The sequence below is a fragment of the Leptodactylus fuscus genome, chromosome 6 (genome assembly GCF_031893055.1).
Source record: "Leptodactylus fuscus isolate aLepFus1 chromosome 6, aLepFus1.hap2, whole genome shotgun sequence".
NCBI classification, from domain to species: Eukaryota; Metazoa; Chordata; class Amphibia; order Anura; family Leptodactylidae; genus Leptodactylus; species Leptodactylus fuscus.
The window spans coordinates 52,903,256-52,919,146 of record NC_134270.1 but is presented as its reverse complement, the minus strand read 5'-3'; positions in this window follow the sequence as shown (position 1 = coordinate 52,919,146).

Here is a 15,891-nt window from a genome sequence, read left to right as displayed (position 1 = left end):
GTCTTCTGTATCCTCCCCTTGCTTCTTCAGTGTCCTGTTGGAGGCCTGCGCAGTACGCTCTGTTCGGCGAAGATTGCCGAACGTACTGCGCATGCGCGAAATTGCGATCCCAGCCATAGTGCGGGCACTGCAATTTCGCGCATGCGCAGTACGTTCGGCAATCTTCGCCGAACAGAGCGTACTGCGCAGGCCTCCGACAGGACGCTGAAGAAGCAAGGGGAAGATACAGAAGACCATAGAGGCGGCGCTGCGGTCGGTTTTCGAGCTGCAATGGGGACGCCCCTATCGCTGCGAGAGAACTCATTAGCATACCGGTACAAACCGGTATTTTGAACGAACGGCGCGGCGGAGAGCCCATCCAAAGGTAAGAGACGAATAGCCTTTCTAAAGGCTATTCCGACGTGTTAACTAGAAAAAAATGTGTTTTAGTGGTAGAATCCCTTTAAGGTCTCTGCTTGCAGTCAGTGAATGGAAATACTCTTCTTACTATCCAAAGACTGAATCCTGTCCTGCTTCTCACAGAGTACAATGTACAATTCAGTATGCTTTACTGCCACTCAGTGGCTACTCTTGTGTACTACAAGCATTTATTACATTTATTATCAGTTGTTCAGAACCTATGACGGATAGACTTTCTGCACCTATTATACCTATAAGGAAACCGCCGGGGTTTACGTAGATATAATGACATGCTGCGATTTACAAATATACAACAGTTATTGGAATCGCAGCATTTTCCCTGCGGATGTTTTTCTTCAATGTGTGGATGGGATTAGCCAGAATTCACTTTGCAGATAATGTATAACGCAGTGTTTTTGCCTCGGTGTTTCCGCTGCAGCCAAAACCTGTGTGTTCGCCATGTGAATCCCTGGCTCAAGGTGTTTTCCCACAAAGCAATCTATTTGCCATCCATGGAGGCAGTGGCGTAACTAGGAATATCGGGGCCCCGTAGCGAACTTTTGACATGCCCCCCCCCCCCAACCGACACCGACGTCGATGACCTCGACCGGCCCCCTCCTCCGCACCCTATTATGCCCCATAGTGGCCCCTGCACACAGTATTATGTCCCTTAGTGGCCCCTGCACACAGTATTATGTCCCTTAGTGGCCCCTGCACACAGTATTATGTCCCTTAGTGGCCCCTGCACACACTACTATGTCCCTTACTGGCCCCTCCACACAGTATTATCCTCCATAGTGGCCCCTGCACACAGCATTATGTCCCTTACTGGCCTCTGCACACAGTATTATTCCCCATAGTAGCCCCTGCACACAGTATTATTCCCCATAGTGGTCCCTGCACACAGAATTCTAGCCCATAGTGGACATCCATAACCATTTATTATACTCCGGGGGAATAAAAACATAAAAAATTACTGTTTCTTACCTGTCTCCGGCTCCTACGCTGTCTTCTCCGCTGCCGTCCTTCTTCTATGACGTTGGACGTCACATGACCCGGGACGCAGGCCGGGTTCATGTGACGTCACAGACGTCAGAAAGGACGTCTGGACGGAGGCCTGGCAGGATCGTGGAGAGGTAAGTAACACTGTTTGTTATGTTCCCTTACCTCTCCCGGTCCGCCGATCATTATACTTGGGGGTCTGCAAAGACTCCTGAGTATAATGATAGTCCTTGTGGGGCCCGCGGTTCACTTACCGATCCTGGCCCAGCCAGGATCGGCAAGTGAATAGGGCCCGTAACAGCCAATTAAAAAAAACCAAAACAAAACGCAGCGGTAGCGGCTGTCACCGGGCCCCCTAATGGCCCGGGCCCTCTGGCAGCCACCTCCGCTGCCTCTATGGTAGTTACGCCCCTGCATGGAGGATAACTTACAGATCAGTCAGGGTCGGACTGATCGTACCCCCCCCCCCCCCCACTTATCAAAAGAACAGGAACTTTTGTCTACCATACACCGCTCCATGAACTTAAGTGGGAATGGTTTAGGGCACCAGACAGGGGTTCTCTCTCTTTCATATATAGTTTGCTTAACGCCCCACCTCCTCGCATTAAGATTGACTTTATGGCAACCTGGGAGTGAGACCTTGATTCTACCCTGACCTCTGCTCAATGGATTGACTGTTGTACATCTATTAGCTAAGGCATTTGGCAGGTCACGCTTATGGAATCTTCTTTGAAGGTTCTTCATAGGATCTATTTAGTCGATTGCACAGCATCTATCCTATAGTCTCACCCCCCTGTTTTAGGCTCTGGGGATAATATCACTCCTTGAGGAGAGAGCACCTTTGCAGGCGTATGGAGACTTACAAAGCCATTTTCGCTCCATTGGGGGATTATGCGAAATATTCAAATCTGTTTTCTAGGATGTAATTAGGAAAACAATGCCTCTGCTTGCTGCCCTCTAGGGACAGCCCCCTTAAACATCATGCATGACTTTTTCAACAGCCAAACCAGTTTTCCCTACGCTATGCTGATGAGATCCAACCAGATCGAAACAGTGCTGTCCACAGCTGGGATTCTGTTCCTTTTGGAATAGATTTACTGGTTTGGCTTGCTCAAAAAGTAATGCATGATGTTTAAGGGGACTGTCCCTAGAGGGCAACAAGCAGAGGCATTGTTTTCCTAATTACATCCTGGAAAATAGATTTGCATATTCCCCCTCTTTTAGGGCTTGTAATGCCTTAGGCACTACTTACCCTATTTGGTGGGCCTGCCCTCATGCCTGTTGCTTCTGGATAACCTTTTATAGAATTACACTTTTTGTCCAGTCTTTGTCATTGTTGGCCAGTCTTTTTAAACCTGCCAGCCTCAAATATGCCCAATTGAAATTATTCCAATACAATCTGATGGCTGCCCAGGTCCACGTCGCCTTCAACTGCAGAAGACCTTTTCTCTCGAGCCAAAACTAAGAGTGGATTGAGCAGGAGGGAGAAGTATACAAATTTCTTAGATATTTCCCATTCCTTATGTGGCCACAACTAGGTTTGGCTATATCAAAAAGCACCAAAAGAAGAACCACTTCCACAACGTTGAGGTTTAGCCTTAAAGTTTTTATGCTTTACATTGCTGGATGTTTTCAGAAACAGTGATAAATTGTAACATAAACTATAAGCTATGCGTTTCAGTGACTACTTTTTCTTGAATTTATTGACTGTATAACTATTATAGGTTAGGATCTATTTGCAAATTTAAATTGGGCTGCATTAGAAGAAAATGCCCCCCCCCCCCCCCCTCATATTGCAATACCAGACACAGCCTCTTGACAACAGTGGCACTGTTCCTGGAATTAGAGCATTCTCAGTACCACTTAACTTTAACCAATAAAATAGCTACTTTCAATGTGTGGGGACAAAGTGATAGATGTTATGTAATATATGTAGACATGTCATGTGAACATCCATCTTCTACATCCCTGTATACTATCATTCACATTAAGCCCGCTTTTATATAAAAGTAGAAGACAATTACTTCCTACAAACAATCCCTTTCCTACAGCGCCACCTTGTGACAAAATGTGTTGACTACATGAAGTATTCTAATAAGAGAATGTACTGTACAGTGTAATCCTGGATTATCCACCCAGCCGCTCTACAAAAAATTGGAAACTTACATAAAGCATTTTGAGGTTTTTTTTTGCAGCTTGTGGTGTGTTATCTTCTAAGATCAGACAGTAGTACTGACACCATCAGATGTACATGAACTCGCGGTGACTTGGCAAGGCAGAGATGATCAATAATAACAACCTATCCTTGTATCATTAGGCACTAGGGTTGAGCGATCGGGATCGGAAAAGATCGGATTCCGATCGACAATCGAGTAAATTTCACGATCGCGATCGGAATTCCGACCCAATCTTTTCAAGTGGGATCGAGATCGGAGGTTATCTCAAGATCGGCTGAACCCCAAAAGTGACATTTCCCATAGAAAAGCATTGACTAGGGTTGAAGATCGGGATCGGAAAAGATCGGATTCCGATCGGCGATCGAGCAAATTTCACGATCGAGATCGAGATCGGCTGGAAAATGATTGGAAATCGGATTTTAAAATCGATCTTGAAATCTCAAGATCGGCTCAACCCTATTAGGCACTTAAAGGGGTTTTCTGGGCAGAAAATGATTTTCTTAAAAAGTCTGTTAGTGCTATTAATGATAATAATTAGAGATGAGCGAACAGTGTTCTATCGAACACATGTTCGATCAGATATCAGGCTGTTCGATGTGTTCGATTCGAATCGAACATCACGTGGCAAACTCCAAAAAAATTTGATTCCCCTCCCACCTTCCCTGGCGCTTTTTTTGCAGAAAAAAATCATTGAAAAAGTCATCTGATGTAGCAGAGCCGAGTGTGCATAAGGGTTCTAGTGCACCCTCGGCTCTGCTACATCTGATGGGCTGACCGGCACACGGTGTAGTTGAGCAGAACTGGCTCAACACTGCTAAGTCTCTGCATACCCATAGGAATGCATTGGGCAGCCTTCGGCCAATCAGCGCTGGCTCTGCCGGAGGAGGCGGAGTCTAAGGTCGGACCTGAATGGAGACTGGTGTGGAGCAATCTTAGACTCCGCCTCCTCCAGCAGAGCCAGCGCTGATTGGTCGAATTCCGTACTCTGGCCAATCAGCGCTGTCCAATGCATTCCTATGGGGAAAAGTTAGCTTGCGAAAATCGCAAGCTGACAGGGATTTCCATGAAATAAAGTGACTTTTATGCCCCCAGACATGCTTCCCCTGCTGTCCCAGTGTCATTCCAGGGTGTTGGTATCATTTCCTGGGGTGTCATAGTGGACTTGGTGACCCTCCAGACACGGATTTGGGTTTCCCCCTTAACGAGTATATGTTCCCCATAGAATATAATGGGGTTCGAAACCCGTTCGAACACTCGAACAGTGAGCGGCTGTTCGAATCGAATTTCGAACCTTGAACATTTTAGTGTTCGCTCATCTCTAATAATAATAAATGCACCCATATACCTTTAGCCGTGTTTTGAGTGATTTCTGGGTGTCTCTGGGAGATCCTGGTATCTCCTGCTTTTGGTCAAATGCTTATGCTTCCTGCCAAGTAAAATCCTCACTAACCCCTCCCACCTTACTCCCCCCTACTTCCCTCCCATACACCCCCTCCCTATCTCTCTAGCTATCCCTCCCTTCCCTACCTACTCAACCCCATATTATGTACTTACCCTCCACACGTCTTCCTGTGAGACGTCCCCTCCTTCCCCCTGTACTGATTCAGTCAGTGCTGAACTTCCTGACTACCTCCTGTTTTGTGTATAACCTCGTCTTGCTTTCCAGACGACCTCTTCTTGACCTCCTGATTTGGCTACCTCCTGACCTCTTGTGCTTGACCTTGGCTTTTCCTGACCACTCCTGCTTGACTCCTGCTTGGCTACTCCTTGACCTCCTGTGTATGACCTGGCGCTCCTGACTACGCTTCTGCTTCTCCTTCCTGCTACTACGTGACCTCCTGTGTACCGACTCGGCTTGATTGATTACATTTTTGGCTATTCATGGAACTTGCATCGACCTCTGGTTTCCCGACTTGGCCTGTATGACTGCCCTACGGTGTTTCTGCTACAGCCTGGCAACCCTCAGACTTCTGGTCTCCTTGCTGACCAGATTTCCTGATTTTCATCCACTTAGATTAGTGTTTCTGGGTCCTCTTTTACTTGGGGTTCGCTGAGTGTGCGGCGCTCTCTGGGCGGTTGAGGTTCTGGGTCCTGGATTTTATCAAGTCCAACTCCATCATCAGGAGCTCTGGTGAAGAACTCCAGGGCCTGGTTCCGCTCCAGTTAGGAGAGCATAGTACACTCAGGGCTCTTTTTACCTCGGTCTATTTTACGGTCTATTATTGTTGCATCAGATTCCTAACATATAATGGGGGAAGGGGGGCGGGGGAGTAGTAGTGGCGATCCGTTTTCGGAAATGGGGTAACAGATTGTCACCGGCTACTCAGATAATGTCCCTGGGGCTGTCATTAGATATGATATGGGTAACTATACATTTTTAATTAATTATGTTATTTAGAAAGTAAGAGGGGGGGGGGGGGTTAGATTAGTGTAGGGATTTCAAGTTATCCCAGACAACCCCTTTAACAATGTATTATGTTCAGGAAATGTACTACTATATATTATACAGCTGGAACATGACTCTTACAGGGGGAAACTTACTGGGGGGCAGGAGCGTAAATACCGGTTTAGCTGCAGTAGCGGCTGCCACAGGGCTTGGGACATTACTGCTGCGGAATTACATATATATATATATATATATATATATATATATATATATATATATATTTTAATAGGTCGTTACCTACTGAAGTATCTCTGGATCGGTAAGCAAGGCCGCGGTCCTGCAAACCCCACAAACACCACTATCATTATACTCTGGAGTCTTTTCAGGCCCGCTGAGTATAATGATCAGAGGGCTAGGAGAGGTTAGGGAACATAAAAAAAAACATTGTTACTTACCTCTCCTGGGCTCCGATAGACTTCGGGCCTACTTGGTGACATCCTAGATGTCTTGTGGGCTGGGCTTGTGTCCTTATGCATCACGACGCAAGCCGAGCTCAAGTGATGTCTCTTCCATCATTGAAGATGGCTGTCATCAGCAGGGAATGCGCTGGAGCCCAGGGGGTTGTCGGGGAAGGGGGACCCCATGTCAAATGTTCGCCTTGGGGCCACACCATTAAATCTCTGCTGGGTGGATGGGGGGTGCCTCGCTCACTCACTCACTCACTCACTCACTCACTCACTCACTCACTCACTCACTCCTATATTCCCTTGTGACACAATAGCATATATGGATGCCTATTAAGTTCAGCCAGAAGCAAGACCTAATAGGAATCAGTAAAATGTACAATATACTACAATAAACAAGTTTTGTACAAGAATTGTTGAAGTATAATTGGATTTAGGGTGGGTTCACATCTGCACTCGGTTTCCGCTTTGTCGGTTTCCGTCTTCTGCCCGAGAAACTGAGCAGGAGATGGAAACCCGGCAGTCAGTGTCCGCCTGTGAGCGCCATCTAAAGTTATGTGAAAACCTTTGTGGACTTCCTGTAAAAAGCGCCCACTATGTGGGGGCCTTAGCCTTAAAGAAAAGGTCATCATGTTCTTCTTAGGTCCAACAGTCTGTACTGATTAAATTCCAAATTTTGGAGAATTTTGGATGTTTTTGTTTTTCTATCCTTGACTTCCGATAGTCATAACGGACATAGTTATAAGATGCTTGTTTAGTGCAGCACAGGCTGATTTTTTTTAATTGCTTTGCATCACCATATTCTGACATGAATATTTTTCTTAAAATATTGCAGTCTATATAGCAATGTAAGTTTCCCTGTCGTCCTCAACAGCGGCACAATGTGGGGTATTTCTGCCCCTGTGTGCTGGTAGGACAGGCGGATATTTAATTAGCCAATAAGATGCGTGGCAGGCCCTATAAGAGGGCACAAGAACCTCCCCTCTGCGTGTTTTTTTCTGTCCTGTGTGGACAGAGGACAGGTGTGAGGACTTGTGTCCTCTTACAGGGCTCAGCTGTTGAGCTTGATGTTTTGTCAAGCACCCTCTTTCCTATGGAGAAGGTGCTGGTTAGCCTGCGTTGGCTTTTTCCCCTGAATCCTCCTTCTCCTCCCCCGCTCCCTCCCCTCTCCTCCTTACCCTTTCAGCTCTGTTGAGCGCTGATCCTCAGAGCCGCACCACGCCACTGCGTGGTTACGGCGGGTCCGTGCGGCAGCCGGAACTCGCTCTGTATGGCTGCATTCGCGGCGGCCGCACTTTGCTTGCGCACACTTCCGGTTTTGACCGGAAGTTCGCGGCGCGGGTTAGCAGGCCGGCCGGCGGGCCAGCTGAACTATCGTTCACTACACTTCAGGCTCCACTCCAGTGTTCGGAGCCCCAGCGGAGGAGAGGGTGAGTGTTCCCCTGGCTTGGGGATTGCTGGGGAGGGGAGACAGTAGCCTTTATTAACCCCTGTTTGGGGTGGTGGATGGGAGCGTTTAGCTCCTCCCATTTCCGGCCGGCCAGGTTAAAGGTCAGGCTGGCCGTGTCACTTGTACCTTCCTGTTGCATCTGGAAGGCTGTGCTATTGTGAGTCTGCTTATTGGTCTCACTGGCATTGCGTTTTGCGTTGTTAACCTGAGTCTGGTTATTGTCTGTCACCTTTACTCATCCGGTCTTCTGAACCTGGTAAGATCTACCCCTTTTTTTTTAAAAAAAAAAAAAAAAAAAAAGGTGCAATGGTATGATGCATGGTGACAGTTTGCATGGTCTATTATCTCTTTATTGCAGGATATGTCATCCTCTACTACCCCTCCTGGGGATGGTAGGAGGAAATCCTCTGCCAAGAGGAAACACCTTTCCTGTTTTAATTGCGACACACCGCTCCCTGATGGTAGGTAGCGGCATAAGGGGTTGGTCCCTTTCATGTAGTGGTCCTATAACTTGCCTATTATTTTTAGGCTATGAATGGGCCCGTTGTCGCGGGTGTAGAGGTCCTCCACCTGAGGAGCCCTCTCCCAGAGATATGATGGCCTGGGTCAAGGAGATGGTGAGTTTGGGCATCGCTTGGGTAAATAGGTTTTCCCTTGCTTGTTTTCTCCTTTTGTTTTGCAGGACGATTCCCTCAAAGGAATTCATGCCACCTTGTCTCAGCTTACCAAAAGACCATGCCCTGAGCACCGTTCCTCCTCCCTGCCACCCTTGGAACTGTTGCGGGTGGCAGAGGATGATTCTTCTGAGGACGACTCAGTAATTTCCGGCAGACCTGTGTTCCACTATGAACAAACAGGCAGGCTGCTGAAGTCCATCCGGTCTACAGTGGGCCGAGATGTTGACGGGGAAGCCTCCACGTCTGCCTCTGGGGGACATATTACCTTCCATGCGGACGCCACGCTGTCCGACCTTATGGCACAGCAGTGGAAACAGCCAGAGAAGGGACACACTCTCTCCAGGATTTTCAAGACCTTGTTTCCTGTTGACACTGCCCAGTGGGATTCCTGGGGGCCTCCCCCGAAGGTGGATTTGGCAGTTGCCAAGCTGTCCCGCAGAACCCTGGTGCCCCTAGAAGATGGTTCCAATCTTCAAGACCCTCTGGATCGCAGGGCGGACTCTGCTCTAAAGAAGATCTACTCCGCTTCCTCTGCACAAGCCTCTGTGGCCATAGCCTCCTCCACGGTTGGCGACTTTCTGCGCAACCGTTTAGCCGCCTTGGAGCGGGATATAGATGCGGGCGTGGATAGAGACGAAATTCTGTCCTCTATGAAGAGAGTTCATAGGGCCGCAGATTATCTGGCGGAAGCTTCCCGCCATCAATTGAAGATCTCCGCCAAATCTATGGCGTTATCCACCGCTGCCCGTAGACCCCTGTGGCTAAAGCCTTGGCGTGCAGATTTTGCATCTAAGGCAGCTCTCTGCGCTCTCCCCTTTGAACCGGGAAGAGTGTTTGGCCAAAGTTTGGATGCCATTATGGAGGGTTTAGCTGAAGGTAGGGGAAGGTTCCTACCTCAAGCATCCAGGGGCAGACGTGCTCCCTCTAGAGGCAGAGGTTCTTCCTCTAATTATAGACGCCCGGCTCAGCAGCGGCGTCCTAGATACCGCCCTAGGGGTGCCGGACGTGGCGCTCCCAAGGAGGATGCCAAGAGGAAGCCTGAGTTTTGACGTGGGGCAGCTCCCTGTGGCCCCTCTTCCTGTGGGAGGACGTCTCGCCTCCTTTTTCAAAGCATGGTCCACCCACATTCAAGACCCTTGGGTGTTGAAGATTATACAGCACGGGTATCACATCGATTTTCACCTTCCTCCTCCAGATCGGTTCGTCATCACCCGAATCCTTCCACCTTCTCAGCAGTCCAGTCTGGAAGCCTCAGTCGCCGATTATGTTACCAAGGGCGCCCTGGAGAAGGTACCAACCTCAGATCACGGCCTGGGAGTTTACTCCCCCGTCTTTCTGGTCCCCAAAGTCACCTGGGGCTGGAGAATGATAATAGACCTGAGGTACCTCAACCAGTTTATCAGGAAGAGGTCATTTCGTATGGAGACCGTGGATTCCGTAGCTGTTTTTCTTCAACCAGGAGAGGTGATGGTTACCCTCGACTTGAAGGACGCTTATCTACATGTCCCTATTGCTCCTTCCCACAGGAAGTTCCTCAGGATTACCGTTTCTATGGCAGGCCACAGGGAGCACTATCAGTTCACAGCTCTGCCTTTCGGCATCACATCCGCCCCACTGGTATTCACCAAGGTGATCGCTCCGGTCGCTGCGACCCTCAGACTTCAGGGTCTTTTCATCGTCCCTTATCTAGACGACTGGCTATTGAAAGCTCAGTCTCCTGCTGCCCTCCTCCAGCAGCTCAATCTTGCCATCAACTTCCTACAAGAATTAGGATGGATTATCAATTGGGAGAAGTCCGAAGTCGTTCCATCCACCCGAAGGAAATTCCTCGGTTTTTTAGTGGATTCAGAAGCGATGCAGATCTTCCTCTCCCGTCCAAGAAAGGAAAGGATCCAAGCCAGTGCACGATTCCTATTGCGCACTCGGCAGGTAACTATCCGCACCGCCATGAGAGTTCTGGGCCTAATGTCATCCTCGGCCAGGGCGGTCCCTTGGGCTTTATGGCATTTGCGTCCCCTACAGATGGAAGTGTTGAGAACCTGGAACAGGTCTCCACGGGGACTGCACAAGAAGATCTGCCTTTCTCCCGCTACCCGTCTTTCCCTCAGATGGTGGATACACCTGAAAGACGGAAGGTCCACGGTCCCGACAGTGTGGACCCTGTTGACAACAGATGCATCCCAGTGGGGATGGGGAGCCCATTGTCAAGACAAAACTGTACAAGGACGATGGAGATGTCCGGAGCTGGGGTCATCCAATCTCAAGGAACTCAGAGCAGTGTACCTGGCCCTAGTACACTTTGCCCCGGAATTGAAAGGCAAGTCAGTCAAGATCCGGTCAGACAATACGACGGTGGTTGTTTATATAAACAAACAAGGGGGCACCAGGTCACCAACCTTGCTGAGAGAGACGAATCTCATATTCACCTGGGCAGAGAAGAATCTGGTCCAGTTGTCCGCTGTTCACATAAAGGGCTCCCTGAACATAGTAGCGGATCAGCTGAGTCGGGGTATTACCGTATCAGGAGAAAGGTCTCTCAATCCAGACGTATTTCAACAGATCGTCCAGAGATGGGGTCTCCCGGAGGTCGATCTTATGGCTACCCGACTCAACGCCAAGGTAGGGACCTTCTGCTCCCTGTACCAGGAGGACAATCCTTTGGCAGTGGATGCCCTGTCCATCCCTTGGAGGTTCAGGCTGTTTTACATTTTCCCTCCAATTCCAATCATACCGAAGGTATTGATAAAAATAAGACAGGACCAAGCCTCGGGAATAGCCATAATCCCGTTCTGGCCAAAAAGGGCTTGGTTTGCTCAGCTCATACAAATGAGTCAGGGCATATATTGGAGGCTTCCTCCACTCCCAGACCTGGTAACCCAAGGAGAGCTGAGATGCCAGGATCTGAGGAGACTCAACCTGACAGCCTGGAGGTTGACCAGTCCCTATTGAGAAATAGAGGACTGTCACAAGCCGTCTTGAAGACCCTATCCAGCGCCAGAGCAGATTCGACTAACAAGAACTACCGTCGAATAAGTAACATCTTTAATGCCTGGTGTCTGCAGCATCAAGTGGACTCCACCGATCCCCCTACGGTTGCGATCCTGGACTTCCTTCAAGACGGACTAGACAGAGGTCTCGCTGTGGCCACACTCAAAGTACACGTTGCGGCCCTGTCCGCCTATCTGGGGAGGCGTTTGTCTCAAGATCCCTTAGTGAGCACCTTTATTAAAGGGGCAACTAGGCTGAGACCGGTGGTAAACACCCCTGTCCACCAATGGGACCTTATTCTGGTCCTAAACGCTTTATGTGTTCATCCATTTGAACCTTTGGAGGAAAGCTCCCTCAAGTTATTAACCGGCAAGATGGCGCTACTATTGGCAGTAACAACTGCCAAACGGGTTGGTGAACTACAAGCCTTGTCCGCTGAGGAGCCATATACCACCTTTTTCTCTGACCATGTGCAGCTTAGGTTCCTCCCGGGTTTTCGTCCCAAGGTTCCATCCGCTGTAAACAGAAACCAGATAATCTCCCTTCCGGTATTTTTTCCTTTCCCTTCTTCTGCTGAAGAAGAGAGATGGCATAAACTGGACGTGGTCAGATGCCTACAGATTTACTTACAGCGCACTCGCCCTTTTAGGCGAACTGAAAACTTGTTGGTCAGCTACACGGGGAGAAACAAGGGTGCCAAAGCCGCTAAAGCCACAATATCCCGGTGGGTGACCGAGACTATTAAAATCGCCTATACCACCCAAGGTTTGTCGGCTCCAGCATTTCTTCATGCCCACTCAACCAGGGCAGTGTCTACCTCTCAGGCAGAGAAGAGTGCCTTGCCGGTGGATCAAATCTGTGCAGCGGCCTCCTGGGCGTCGGAATCTACCTTCATCCGGCATTATCGCCTGAAGGACCAAGTGGCAGGTTCCACTGCTTTTGCCCATACCGTTTTAAGTTCGGTTATGAGTTAATCCCACCCATCCTGGGGACCTGCTTGCTATATCCCCACATTGTGCCGCTGTTGAGGACGACAGGGAACAAGTGATTATGAAGATAATCTTGTTTCCCTAAGTCCTAACAGCGGCACAAGATTTCCCACCCTGGGAATCATATCTTATGTCTAAAAGCTGTATATAAATATTATGGAGGTACTTTTGTATTTACACGCAGAGGGGAGGTTCTTGTGCCCTCTTATAGGGCCTGCCATGCATCTTATTGGCTAATTAAATATCCGCCTGTCCTACCAGCACACAGGGGCAGAAATACCCCACATTGTGCCGCTGTTAGGACTTAGGGAAACAAGATTATCTTCATAATCACTCGTTAGTTTCCTGGTCGGTCTGGGCAGCACAATACACATGGGGTTATAGTTCCCTAGGTACAACCACATAGAAACAGGTTAATTAAGCAGTAGTCAAACAATTAACCAATTAGACCCCAGGCATAAATAGGACACAGAGAGTAGGACACAATGTATTTTTCTTTTCTCTCATAGGTAACAGACATGGAGACAGGATCTATCCCCCAGGATAATGGTGTATCTGCTACCATCGAGGCAGATGGGATGGCTTTTCCATACTGTATACATGGTTGATCTCTGTCCCTCAGTGGCGAAGGTGTACCATGATGGCAGCGCCCAAAGAACAATCATGGTACAGGAGCTCATATGTAGGGGTTCTCTATCCCCACTTATGCTGGCAGGATATATTCAGGCAAGTGGCTGACAGTAGTGTTGCTCACACTACATATTATGGCGCCAGTCTGTGTTTGCTTTGCACACAGTACTTGTGGTTCTCCAGGAAGTGATGTTTCCCTTCAGCTGAGGCTGAGTAAGGACAGAAGTGTCCTCACCGTGTGGACCAATGCTCCCTGAAGCTTATAATGCTGGCAGCTTCCTTGGCTATGGCGCACTTAGCCGACTACTCTGCCCTCTACTTGCTACTGTAAGTATGGCACATGCCTGCAGCCATCCCCATCTGTGTATCTGCCAAAAGAGTTTGTCCTGTGTCTTTTCAGCCTCTGTTTATCATGCTATATTTGCTGTTTTGCCTCATGTTTGTTTTCATGTGTATACCCAGCACCGCACCTCTAATGAGGCAAGGTGAGGTGACGGCCTAAGGCGGCACTCCGGAGGGGCGGCAGACGCGGCAACTTTTTTTAAAACTTTTTTCTCCGAACCTAGAAGGCTGATGTGAAAATAACCCAAACGGTCCTCTCCTGCATTGGTTTAGACCTCTGTGTCTCAGTGCAGGTGGCGTCATCACGCCTCCTGCACTGATACGCAGACGTCTTATTGCTGGGTGAAGAGGAGGCGGCAGTGGGAGCAGCAGAGAGGTCAGTAAGTAACATACTTTTTTTTTTGGTGTTTTATAATAAGCTGCTACCTGATGGAGTATCCCCAGCAGGTAGTGGCCTATTTACCTACCTCCCTGGCCTGCTCACTGCCGTCCCCAATGCTACAAGAGAACTCTCCAGCGCCACTTCCATCTTCTCCAGGAACGGCCTCTCTGCACGTCTTCTTCCAGAGCTGGGTTCAAACTTCTATGCATGCTCAGTTGGCTCTGCCATCGGAACTCAGGCAGAGCTGACTACACATGCGTGCGACCATTTTTTGTGGCTGCATACCCCAGCTTACTGTGTAAGCGGCCACAAGAGAGCCGACTGCGCATGCGTAGAAGTTTGAACCCAGCTACGGAAGAAGGTGCGCAGAGAGGCCGTTCCTGATAAAGATGGAGGCGTCGCTGGAGATTTCTCTCGCAGCATTGGGGATGCCCCCAGTGATGTTTGAGCTCTGGGGACCACCCCCAGTGCTGCGAGAGAACTCATTTGCATACAGACGAAAACTGGGATTTCTACTGAACGGCGGCATGGAGAAGACATCTAAAGGTAGGAGAAGAATAGCCTTTCTTAAGGCTATTCCTAGGTGTGATCAAGGAAAAATGTGATTTAATGATAGAATTCCTTTAAAACTATCTCCAGGAAGGATAAGAGTAACTCACAGAGAGATCTCTCACCTAGCTTCTTATCCTAACGTCTCCTTCAGAAGAACTATGTGCGTATTGGGCTTCATGACATCATCCATAGAGGCTGTACCATGGGCAAAAGCGCACCTAAGGTCCCTGCAGTTTGACATACTCAGATCCTGAGACAGATGTCCAAAATCCCTGGAACTAAAGTTGGGGCAACTTGACTCAGTGGTTAGCACTACAGCCTTGCAGGGCTGGAGTCCTGGGTTCAGATCCTGCCAAGGACAAACACATGCAAGGAGTTTGTATGTTGTTTGTATAATCTCTCCGTGTTTGTGTGGATTTCCTCCCATACTCCAGGGCTCTACTGATAAGGAAAAATGTACATTGTGAGCCCTATAAAGGGTTCACCATCTACTTTAAAAAACAATCTTGGTTCTAAAGTTGTAGATTATACATCAGTCTCTTCATCAGGGATGACTCCTGGCTCCCCAGCCACAGAAAGTCCTCACTTTGGATCCATCCTCCTGGTGTTAGGGTGCACATTAGATAACAATTGGGTTTGGAGAAGATGGGGTCCATCAAACCAGAGCCGGACCTCCAATCTAAAGGAGTTGAAAGTGGTCAGGTTGGACTTGATTTATTTTTTGTTCCCACCTACTTGGTTGCAAAGTCTTGGTCCAGTGAGACAATCTTGCGACAGTCATATTTCTGAACAAACAGCAGACCGATTGATCTGCAACAGACTTCATCCAGCATAATGGGAACTCAACTCCAATACATTCTTCAGGATAACAACAACATTGGGGGTTCCATCTATAGTTGTAGTGGTAACTCACCAGAATGCCATGCTGCCTCTATTCTACTCTATGAATTGTTGTGGCCAAGCCCTGAATGGCATATCAATTCCTTGGTCAGGGAAACTGATCTATGTGTTTAATCTGAACCCCTGATCCCCAGGGTTCTGGAGAAGATCTGCATCAAGAAAATGGAAATTCTTCCATTCAGGTCCTGGAGGACTCGATTTGCTCTTACATTGAGTCTTTTGAGAGGCAGGCTCTTGAAACTTCCAATGATGAACAATCTTCTTTCCCAGAACGGAATGTGTCATGGAGACTGATTTGGAGACCTGCCTAACCTGGGTCTCTAATTGGAAGTTGTCAACACTCTCTCCTACGTGCCAGAAAACCATCTATGGTGAAAGTTTATAACCGAATATGGTCGATTTTTAACTCCTGGTGCTCCAAACATGACGCACAGGTGGTTTCAGTAAACTCTATTGATCGGTTTCTTAGAAGGTTTTAATAAGGGTCTCAAGATAAATACCCTGAAAGTGCAGTTCACAGTGCTGAAAGCGCAATTACAGAACAAATTCTCTG